Below are 13,007 nucleotides of genomic sequence, written 5' to 3'. Positions count from 1 at the left end.
TAGTTTAGCTCAATCTTTCCCTCCAAAAGGATGATTTTCACAAACTTTATAACTTAAACTCCACAACACTGCAACTATGTTGCAGTCACAACACCTTATATCCACCTTTTTCCTCGTCAAACAAAGGTTAAAATCCTTGCAGGCATTCTCCCTGTTTGACACTCAAGCAAAACCAGCTGTAACTACCACGTAGGCCGACCCAATTGCTCAGTGATTTGCCGTAGTTAGCACCACCAGGTTTTTCTAGTCACTGAACAAAGACACCCACATGGGATCACACGAATGTGACAACGTACAAAGAAAAATACAAGTCTATCTTATCAGACCAGGCACAACACAATTAAACTTAACTCAGGAGGCACACCTTTTATGTTTCCTAAAAACTCCTGAGACAGTCCGTCGTCTTGTTTGACTAAACTACAAGGACAGTCCATCGTCCTTTTAATTCTAAACACTACTGAGACAGTCCGTCGTCTCACAACACACTAATTGACCTTCTCATTTACCTATTCTATGTTTTAAATATGAAGAACATTTTGCAGACTTACTGCGGTACTATCATCAAGCACTCATACCCTAATCTAATAATCATCACCTATTCTAGCAGGAATTTGATCAAAACAGGTTTCCTGCTTACCTTATCAGTTGGCCGGCCGATATGAGTGCTTGAAGATTACCCCCGCGATCCTTGTCCACACTTGTCCAATTTCTTTCATCACGTTTGGGGTCACCAATTGTCGTGTTCTTTTATGAAAGGAAAGACTCAGATCATCAACTAACAGTTACTTATTTATTTAATATGGTGAGAAAATCAAAAGTGTGTTCTCAGCTGAGGGCTCTCTAGCTCCAACCACCAAGCGTCAGGAAAAGTTGAGAAGAGCAGCCCTGAAAGTCTCCAGGTGAGGGCTTAAATATCCATAACCCCACCCATAGTCCATTTGTCCATTTCTTTGTTTCAGTCCATTTCTTCTCCTCACCTCTTCCATGGGCAAGCTGCCAGTTCCTGAGCGCTTCTCCTGTCCTGTTTTTACACCAAATATGGACTTCCTCTGGTCTATTGTCAACTCATTATCTTACACAATGTTATCTGACTCCCCTTATCCTATACTGTACATTCTGACCTAGCACATCAAGTGCCTCTCAGCTGAGAACGGTTTATCATAACAACTTTATAATTTATCATAACAACTTCAGTGTCATAACGACTTTAATGAACACACACACTCTTGTGAAAAAATTGAATTGCCACGGTTGACAGTTAGCTTTTCAAAACCCCAACAGTACCCCAAGGTGATGGTAGCTTTTCTAAACCCCAACAGAAGAAACCTTAAAAAAAAAATAATAATAATAATAAATAAATAAAAAGAAACTCTTTTTGGATGGTGAATTTTTTTCCTCAGGGTAAAATTTTTTGGTGCCATACTTTTATTTTTATGTTCCTGAGACTCTGTTATTTGACATTGCTCACAGGCAGAACCTAAAAGCCCATAGTCATATTCAAAGGACACCTGAAGCTGAAAAGTCTTTTGTTGAGACATACAAAATACATCTGACTTGGGTTTGACTGACACAAACATTGACTTTAACAAATGGTTGTTCTAGAAAGGTGGACCATGGTATTTGTCCTGGTACAATTTCATGGTGATCATTTGATAGCTTGATTTTTGTGTAAGCTTGATCCTGTTTCTGCAGGATTTTCTTTGTCTTTGTCTGTTACAGAAATGTCTGTAGTTGTACTATGTGATCTTGAGGGTTACGCTTATCTAACCCTGTTAGTGCCAAATTATGTTTTTTGTTTCTAACTGAAAGGAAAACTTCTCACTCATCAGTTTAACAGTGATGGGATAAATACTACAGTGTACTCCTTAAAATGAACATTATTATTAAATGCTGTAATGTGCTTAATCCCACCACTTTTTTACTAATTGCAGGAGATGGTGAACATCATGACTGTATTACTCTATCTAATCTTAATTTTTCTAGGCCTGATTAGAATGCTGAATTAGAAGTGTTTGTGAAGGGATTTGCATCCAGAGATGCTGCAACAGACAGGAAACAAGTGGGCTTAGCTGAAATTTTAGCACATGATACTTTTGTATCATTGTCCCTCCTATTCAGTTTATTGGCTCAAGCTGCTGAACTACTGTACATGCTTTGATAACAGCTTATAGACTAGTGAAAGCAAAACTGCTTAACTAAAGTTTCACATATGGAATTGAACACAATTGTATTTGATGGGAGAGAGGTTTTTGACTGATTTTTTAAATCTCCCACCATTACCTTGTTGCACAACTTGTGGGTGCAATTCTGCTACCCAAACAGATAGCTGTTTGTAAATTTTGTATGTTTTGTTCCAATTTCACAGGACACTGCCAGAGCTAACACTGCTGACAAAGCAGCTGCACACCTCCCACTGCTTACTAACGATACTATTTGTTTACAGGTCCAGATCACACCAGACTTTGATTTAACTAACGTTAAATTCTGTGCTTTCCAACAGGAGAAAGACGTTTAGAAGGTTTCTGACTGTGTGTCTACTGATGTTTGGAGATGTCCAGTGGGTGAACCATGCCTTCCTAAAATCCTTTACCATACTGTATCAAATTGACCCATGTGTACAACTGTGTCAAAAAGGGGGGAAACACTAAAGCAATCTATGCAAACTAAAAACTAAAAATTGCCAAATGCAACAGGACATCCTGTCTCTGATAAACCTTCTGAACTGAGACCACATTGTGTCTATCACCCAGCTATTGGAGGAGCTGTGGAGAGGGAAATTGGAACTGTAAAAAACAAATTGACTAAGTGCTGAAACTAACAAGCAGAGGACAAAGGCCCTTCCAATAATTATCATGCAGATGAGGATGAGATAAACACCAAAACATATCTTTAGGCCTTTTGAAATTCTATTTGGATGAACCCCCTACACAGACATGGGATCAAATAATTCTGATGGACAATTCTAATTGGACACAGGCAAAAATAAAGATTTAATGCTTGGTTGCTGTCACTTTGTCTTCTGTTCTGAATTCTGTTCACAGACAGGTGAAGGTGCTTTACCCAAATCAGCTGAGGAACTTCTACATAACCTGAAACCCGGTGACTGAATAGTGGTGAAGGATTTCAGGCGAACCGGGTGGAACAAGGAGAAGTAAACAGGACCATTTCAAGTGTTGCTTACTGCTCAGGCTGTGGTGAAAGTTGAAGGAAGAGCTTTGTGGGTTCATTAGGACAGCGGGTGATACACAGTCTAACCCACCAACTGGTTCAACAGCAATTGCAACCTCTAACTGCTATTCAACATCAACTGGATGACATCCTAGCTGGCTAGATCTGTTTTCATTCCTAAATGATTATAATTGCTCTGAGGACTAAAGTAACATCATGTTGCTGACAATATGGACATATTAAAGACGTATTGCAGTAAATGCATTTTTTGCAGCTGTAATAACTTATGTCTTATTCCTGACATATATGAAAATATTTTACAGAGTAACCCCATGCTTTTCTCGGGCTTTGTTTTTTTATTATTTTGTTCCAGTTGCCCACATTTGGTGGAAGGAGGTTAAGAGGGGTCGGTCTCCGCGTATGCAGGGTCTCCACACTGATCTCATTTATGTTTATTTTGGGGCAATACTCACTATCACAAATCAGCATTTGTTTTTTATTTTATTTTCAAGATTTGATAGTCAAAAATGACAAAAAGGGGGGAGTGTAATGGAAGAAATTAGATTTTATGCTTAATATTACTTAAAGTCTAGTAATATGCTGTTTTGTGTCTTAATTCCTGTGTTATATAGTGCTGGAGCAGAGACTGGGAGTTTAGAGCACAGAGATAAGCAACTGTTGTTAAGCAATAAAATGTAAAGCAAATGGGGGTAATTGTTAACGCCGGACTTCAAAGACAAAATAGGGGCTTCAAAGCCCACACCCAATGTCATGTGACCAGAGCAGTATAAGAGATAGCAATTGCATCTGTTGGGGGTTCTTGTCCAGAGAGACTGCTGGAGGAACCCACGATCGTGCCAGTAAATTCTTCAATCCAATCCAACCAACAATAATCTTTGTTTTTATTTATCATCTCACCATATTTTTCCATGACACCAGTTAAATAAATAACAACAAATTAAATGGGTAATGTGAGTAAATGAATGCATAACATATAGAAATGAACACAATTTTATTTTTAGTACTGGGAACTATTAGGCAACAATATGCCAAGTGTCTCACAATTTTACTGTCAATTAACAGTCTGGTGGGATATATACAGGCATATAAGAGACAAAGATCTGTCAGCTGGCACACCTATTGTTGGATGTCACTGTACTGCAGACAACAAAAATCCATATACCAGTGTCATCCATATACCAGTGTCACGTCCACATGTTGGATTAAACTTTACTTTAATCCAATCCATAACAGGTCGCAAAACTCGAAGCATAGCTCCAATAATAAAAGTAAACGATATATGTAATGATAAACAAAGATAATAATGAATATGTGTAATTTGATAAATGGTAACTGTGAATGTAATGGGTAAAAATACAATCAATAAAAATACATAAAATAACTGAAGTGAGTAGGGAATTGTCCATTAATGTTAAGAAGATGTTAATGAATACATAGGCATTTACTTTGCTTCTTCTACTGCCTCTTGTGATTTTACACCACTTAGAGAGGCTCGATGGCAGGCCTTAAACCATTGGTCAGGCGGGTGCAATCTCAAAGCAACCGCTTTCTTGTGTGCTCATTTTTTTCCCTTTCTTTTGGAAAACATATACTATACAATTCCATACACATACATCCAGTTAATTTTGTTTCTTAATTATTCGAAGTCGATATGCTAATATATATAATGTATATATATTGTATATCTATAATGTATGTATAATAATCTGTCAGTATATTAATAAAATATTAACTAATAAAAACGAATTAGGTTTTCTCCATTCCAAAATTCTATCAAAATTCACCCCCTTTCTGCAAATTCCATGTCATTTACAACATCAACTTTCATACATAATATTGATAAGACAGTTATTGTGAGTAGTTTGTACACAAACTACTTTTAGGTTTAATCTCATGTAGCTTAATCATTTACTTGTATTTGTTCTCCTTTTTTGATTAATAGAAGTATCAGAGCTTTATACGACAGCGCTGGTTTGTTTCTGCATGCAGGTAATATCAAACGCGTATAGCTGATTGGACCGGTCTCCCAACAGGATATATTTTAATCTCTTACTTTAAACTCTTGTTCAGTACATTGTTCAGTAAACAGCTTAATTTATTATGGCCTCACGTAGACAGACACAAACAGACATACATTTACAAAAACAGTGTTTTTTCTTTATTCTTCTTTTCTTGTTTCTCTAATTTTTATACACGTTTTTCATAAAATTATTTTTATTTTTAAAGTACTGGGTTTTTGTTTTGCAAAATTAGTTTCATTTTTATACACCAGTTGTTTTCTACTGTTACTCCTGTTTATGTATTTTTTGTAATTTTTTACATTTTTCTCTTTACAAAATCTGTAATTTTTTACGTCCCCAGAACACAGCTACAAAATTTGCAAACAAAAGTTCAAACTTCCACTTTTGCAGAATTTTAAATAGGCATCTGCCTTTTGGTTTGGCTTTGTGTTCACAGAGAATGCACTCGCTACCCGTCAGCTGATGCAGATACTGCAATGGTTTGGGTCCATTTCCAGAATACTCCCTGAACATGCCACCAAAATGTTGTGTCCAAAAGAGACGAAATCTCATATCACGACTATTAAACTAATACCAAAAACTATCAAAGGAAAAATTCCAAAGACTGGATTCAGTTAAAGAGTAAAATGCTCCATCCTTTATTTCAGATATGATCACATCTGGGCATCAATCCAAAGAATATGCAAAGTACAGATTCAGTAAATAATAACTTTATACCATTTTCTACACAGTGAAGTTAATCACCCCGGCTTTCACTTGCATCTCCTCTTTAAATTTGAATACGATTATATCCATAAAACATTTTGACATAATTTTCCTGGCCTATTGACCACCCATATCTCCAACCAGCAGTTGTGCTAATTTTTTTTTTTTTTTTCAAACATGGTGGTCTTTCCGGCAATCTTGCCGTTGTTTTTCTCTTGCAGGAGTTTGTTCTTTTAAAGAACACAGTAAGGTCAACCCTTCTAATCCTGCATGTGTTTTAATCTTTTAACAAGCCCAGTGACCTAGTTAGCAGGCTGTGAGATTCATGGCTCTATTATTTATCTATTCTAGGTTTAAATAGATAACTGTTCGATTTTTAAACCTATCTTTTTCCAATTACTTATTTTATTAAAAGCTTTTTTTCTCATTTTTCTCCATCAGCAACCTGGGAAAAACATACATTATTGGAAAATCAGTGAATCACCTGTAGGGGAGCCCAGGAGCAAAAATACCAGTTTTCACATAATGCTGCTATAGTTTAATTATCTTTATCAACTGCATGTGGGCCTATGTCTCAAGGATGGCCCCTACTGAATCCTGTATGGGCACAGAGTTTTAAAACTTTAAAACTAAGAGCTACTTCAAAGGTACTGATGAATACGAAGGGCTACTTGTTTGATACAAACTTCCTGAATAACAAAATTGCACAGTTTACCTTTAATGATAATATTAATAATAATAATAATAAATGTTCATATACAGTGTATCACAAAAGTGAGTACACCCCTCACATATCTTTTCATGGGACAACGCTATAGACATGAAACTTGGATATAACTTAGAGTAGTCAGTGTACAACTTGTATAGCAGTGTAGATTTACTGTCTTCTGAAAATAACTCAACACACAGCCATTAATGTCTAAATAGCTGGCAACATAAGTGAGTACACCCCACAGTGAACATGTCCAAATTGTGCCCAATTGTGTCGTTGTCCCTCCCTGGTGTCATGTGTCAAGGTCCCAGGTGTAAATGGGGAGCAGGGCTGTTAAATTTGGTGTTTTGGGTACAATTCTCTCATACTGGCCACTGGATATTCAACATGGCACCTCATGGCAAAGAACTCTCTGAGGATGTGAGAAATAGAATTGTTGCTCTCCACAAAGATGGCCTGGGCTATAAGAAGATTGCTAACACCCTGAAACTGAGTTACAGCATGGTGGCCAAGGTCATACAGCGGTTTTCCAGGACAGGTTCCACTCGGAACAGGCTTCGCCAGGGTCGACCAAAGAAGTTGAGTCCACGTGTTCGGCGTCATATCCAGAGGTTGGCTTTAAAAAATAGACACATGAGTGCTGCCAGCATTGATGCAGAGGTTGAAGACGTGGGAGGTCAGCCTGTCAGTGCTCAGACCATACGCCGCACACTGCATCAACTCGGTCTGCATGGTCGTCATCCCAGAAGGAAGCTGACGCACAAGAAAGCCCGCAAACAGTGTGCTGAAAACAAGCAGTCCAAGAACATGGATTACTGGAATGCCCTGTGGTCTGACGAGACCAAGATAAACTTCTTTGGCTCAGATGGTGTCCAGTATGTGTGGCGGCGCCCTGGTGAGAAGTACCAAGACAACTGTATCTTGCCTACAGTCAAGCATGGTGGTGATAGCATCATGGTCTTGGGCTGCATGAGTGTTGCTGGCACTGGGGAGCTGCAGTTCATTGAGGGAAACATGAATTCCAACATGTACTGTGACATTCTGAAACAGAGCATGATCCCCTCCCTTCGAAAACTGGGCCTCATGGCAGTTTTCCAGCAGGATAACGACCCCAAACACAACCTCCAAGATGACAACTGCCTTGCTGAGGAAGCTGAAGGTAAAGGTGATGGACTAAACCCAATTGAGCACCTGTGGAGCATCCTCAAGTGGAAGGTGGAGGAGTTCAAGGTGTCTAATATCCACCAGCTCCGTGATGTCATCATGGAGGAGTGGAAGAGGATTCCAGTAGCAACCTGTGCAGCTCTGGTGAATTCCATGCTTAGGAGGGTTAAGGCAGTGCTGGATAATAATGGTGGTCACACAAAATATTGACACTTTGGGCACAATTTGGACATGTTCACTGTGGGGTGTACTCACTTATGTTGCCAGCCATTTAGACATTAATGGCTGTGTGTTGAGTTATTTTCAGAAGACAGTAAATCTACACTGCTATACAAGTTGTGCACTGACTACTCTAAGTTATATCCAAGTTTTATTTCTATAGTGTTGTCCCATGAAAAGATATAATAAAATATTTGCAGAAATGTGAGGGGTGTACTCACTTTTGTGATACACTGTATGTGAAGAGACTGTCTGATCACATGTTAACGTTAATGATTCCACACAATAAATATTAACAATGATTTCGCATGGTAGGAAACACAGGTATATTTAAACGTGCAACATAATTTATTTCTGTTGATCTTAATGTGTCAATAGTTGAAAGTCAGAGTTATCACATCTATGATATTTTTGTAAATATCTTTTTTTTGTTGTGACGCTCTGCATTCTCTGCGGGTTGGTTGGAGTGAGGTGGCGGGGTTGAGTTCATGTCGTGGAGGGGCCCCCTTAGCCATGGGCCCCAGTGCACCTGCCCCCCAGCCCCCCCGGTAGTTACGCCCCTGTTTTCTTCCGTCCGCCCTTGCTCCATATCGTTCCATATGCTGCTCCATATCTTACTTGTTTCAGCAAAGAGTGAGAGAGGATGTGTGTGCACTTGCGCACGATATTGAACTTCGCCCCCAGACAAGATCAGACTTCATATATACATTTTTGTTTTTAAAAATGTATATTCAGTATTGTCATTTTCAAATTTACATCAATGCAAGTAGTATTGATTAAAAAAGAACAGCAACAGAAATACAATTTTTAGACGGAGCTCCACGTGATTAATGCTATTTTAGAACATGCCCTGTGGGCAAATCATGTGGTACCTGCAGTTGACTAGGTGCCCTAGGTGTAGATAGATAAAATAGTGAAAATGCTTTCTGACATAAAACATGTCTGTGTAGAGGAAAGAAACAGTCATTTCAAATTGGGGTATAATCATAGAGTATTTTCATCCATACAGATATCTGATGTATGTAGGTGTTTTGTAAAGAGGGTCTCTCTGAAATCTCTTAGACACAATCACAAAATTGTCTGTAAAAAATAAGAAAATATATGTAATAAAAAACTTAAATGTAATTTGTCATTATTGGCGTAATGCTTAAAATAACAGTTGGTTTGTTGATTATAATGTCTGTTATTTCAAGTGTTTTGCATATAATTATAATATTATTATTTTCCATAAAAATAAGTATTTTGACAGTGTACCCACTACACCACGATACATACAGCAAAAGTTAATATTAGAAACATACTAACTACATAATTCAAAAGTTTGATATCGGTTAGCACTGGATACAGCCAATGTCTGTAATATGACAGGGTGGGACACAATAGCATAGTAACTCATGATTGTATGGCACCTGGTAGTCTAGAAATCTGATGATTTCACTTCAGAAAAGTGTCTCATTTAAGCAAATTTTTTGTCCTGATACATGGGATTATTACCAAAAATCCTTTTATGAAAAGTAAAGTGTGTTGTTAAAATATTTTAATTATAAGTCAAATAAATAATAAAATGCAACATCCTGTGAACGTTTTGGTGTTATACACTCATTGTTTTATTTGCAGTACTCTTATTACCATAAAGAGAAAATCAACAAGTCTCATGGATTACATTGCATTGGGACCAGTAATTTTTTTAGTCTTTGTATCAACGATCCTAGTAATCTAAGACCAATGAAATTGCTTTTTTCTAGTAAGGAGCATTTGTAGCAACCATGTAATAACATGTTTGGTGACTGGCTGCAAATATTTATAGAGCCCATGATGAAAAACCTTATTTGTCCCATTATGCCTGATGTCCCAAACTGACTTCAATCTATACAACCAAAGAAAAGAATAAATAAGTTAAAATTTAAAATAACTTGTTAAGTTATAAAATAACATGTTTATATGGTGTTATAAACAGTTTTAACTGGCTTGCTGAGAGCAGCTAGCTACAAGAATGTTTAAGAGTATCCGTAACCAGTCACTACTGCATATGTGAAAAAGTGTCCTGGTTTGGCAATCAGGGATGCCAGGTCCAGTATAGCTCTTAGTCTATAAAAACATGGCAAAAGAACAAGAAGTTAGTATTGTAATTTTATCATTACATTAGTATTTTTTTAAAAATAAATTTTAGACCCAAACAAGAACAATCAATAGTAAGACAATTAAAAAAATTGAAAAGCACCATATTTGACTTGTACTTTTTTGTTGTTTTTCTCTCCCGACTCTCTTATCTTTTTTGATCCTCTTTGTCTAGTTACAGTTATGTCTTTCCATTCCCTTAAGATTATTATTAGAATTTCAGGTTACGTGAAGAGCCATTTTAAACTTTTGGGCAGTCCTTCCTCTCTGCTTTTTATTGTCACTTGAGCTCAAGCACATACAACTTTGACTGTTTGCAATTTTCTTTTATGTCTTCTTCTCTTCTTCTGTCATGACTTTTCAGGAGTCCTTTTTAAACTTTCTGTTGTACTGCCTTGCTGTGCAGTTTCTTTTTAATTTTTGATTAAGAACTATTTATTAGTGTATTTGTTGAGCTTTTTTCTTCTAAACATTTGTGCTCTCTTCCTCATCTTCTTTAGCAAATGCTGCATAGATACTCATTTTCATTTTGTAATGTTTGTAATGAAAAATTTTGGTGGGCACAGTAAATTTTAAAAGTAGCCAAAAAACTTGCACCTTGAGAGAATTATCACCTGTGATTGTATTTTCAAATAACTGTGAACCTGGCAAACAATCGGCTGGGCACTCTGGTGGCGGATTGGTAAAAACACCAGAGCTGACATCTCACGGGTTGAATTGCCTATACAAATGATTATTGGCTTGTCTGGGGGTGGGTTGCTGAAGGAGATTCCTCATAACTAGGGCCCTAGTAAATTCAGGGGACTTAATTTCAGGGGGCTTAATTTCACTGACTTTTCAAAAATCATAAAAAATCGTTACACTCATAAATTGATTGATGTCCATGTTTTCACACACACCCCTCTGCATCCACATAATCAGTTGGGAGTTTTCCCAACTCACTTACCTGAGTATTTTTAGACTTCGACACCTTGGACATTTTGACTAACCGATTGCTAATGTAACCAAGCGTCTTTAGAGTTTGCTGAATTTATAAAGAGAAAAAAAACTCTACAAATACAAACTTTCAGGAGCAAATTACTTTACTGGCTTGTTCTTTTGAGCACAGACTACATAGAGATGATCACGTGTGTAGAGAAGCACACTTTTTCATTGACTATGGAATCCCCAAAATGCACTCAATACGTAAACACATACATCAAACATTGTCAGCACACTACACCACAAAAAAGTCTGTTACACTAGGCTAGGACTGCCTCATATTGCGCCTCATATTTCATATGCTACACAAAAGAAATATGTTAAATCACTAAACACAAACCTTAAATTTTGAATTTCACAGCAAATTGCATATTACACAGGACACGGGAGGGTCCTGGGTTCGATCCCCAGGTGGGGTGGTTCGGGTCCTTTCTGTGTGGAGTTTGCATGTTCTTCCCGTGTCTGCGAGGGTTTCCTCCGGGTGCTCCGGTTTCCTCCCACAGTCCAAAGACATGCAAGTGAGGTGAATTGAAGACACTAAAATTGTTTGATATAACCTTGTGAAATGATGAATCTTGTGTAATGAGTAACTACTGTTCCTGTCGTAAATGTAACCAAAGTGTAAAGCATGGCGTTAAAATCCTAATAAACAAACAAACAAACACGGGAAACGGCTCATTCCATGGCCCGTGACGCGATTTTCACTTTTTTCTTACCACTGTAAACACAAGATAGTTCATGCTTTTTCTGGTCAACTTTATTTGACCTGTTAATGCATTTCAGGCCTACAACACATCCCAAAAAAGTTGGAACAAGGCAATATAGGGCTAGTAATGAGGTAAAAAAAAACAAAATAATGATGTGATTTTGTGCACAGGTATAGGTTTGTATTATGTAGTTTGTTATGTCGTATCATGCACTAAAAAGCAGTTCTCTGCTGTAAAATAGAGGTATGTTACACTTTTTTGCACATAACTTTGGGCATTCTTGTGAACCCAGGAACCCTGCATCTTTCTTTCTTGTCACACATGATTGGCCAGTGTGGGATATTGTCCAGTCTGACATCTTGGTTAAGGATAGGTGCTGTGGGCCCCTGCTTCCTTGTCTTCTTGTCATACTTTTGGGAAATCCCACCACTGGGTCGCCCTCTCTTCCTGACATCTTATTTGGAATTGCACAAACTATGTGAAAATTGGGACTTGAAGGCATAAAAACGCATGTGGTCACTTCTTATTATGCCACTGTTAGCACAATCCTATCTGTATACACGCCAACATTTCACTGGCTGATGAAGAGATTTTCAATCAAGAAGTTTTCAATCAAGGGATCTAGGAAGAACTACTGTTATCTTCAGACAAAATGTAATCTTTGTCTTCTTCCTCACTGGTATCTTGTGAATATTTTTCCAATTCCAACAAAAAACACAATAATAAAACAATTATAGCTACAGCTTGATGGTCCTCCTATACTCCTCCTCTCCTTTTTGTAGGTTGTCTGCTGTATGAATTTAACCCTATCTTTTCATTACTGCTCAAACCTTTTTCTACACTTCACTCCTCCTCACTTTCATTGCTGTCTATCTCACTGTCCTCACTGTCAGATGGCATTTGCCTAACATGGCAATCCTTTTCTTTTCTTTCATAAAGACCTTATGTCTATTAACTATTAATAAGTATTAAAATAAGTTAATTTAAAGGAAAAGTTTTGAATTTTGAGCTTATATTGTAGACAAATAAATGTGATAATACATGATAACATCCTAAAACATTGTCAGCCAAGACATTCTTGAAAAATGAAAAGAAATGAAGATTTCTAAACATGCAAAATAAAATAAACTTTATAACCTGACAAAAGACTTCTCTGCACCTTCATACATGTGCATATATTTTTTATTTACA

Source organism: Trichomycterus rosablanca, chromosome 7 (genome assembly GCF_030014385.1).
Source record: "Trichomycterus rosablanca isolate fTriRos1 chromosome 7, fTriRos1.hap1, whole genome shotgun sequence".
NCBI classification, from domain to species: Eukaryota; Metazoa; Chordata; class Actinopteri; order Siluriformes; family Trichomycteridae; genus Trichomycterus; species Trichomycterus rosablanca.
The sequence above is the reverse complement of the archived record's forward strand: the minus strand, read 5'-3'. Positions refer to the sequence as shown.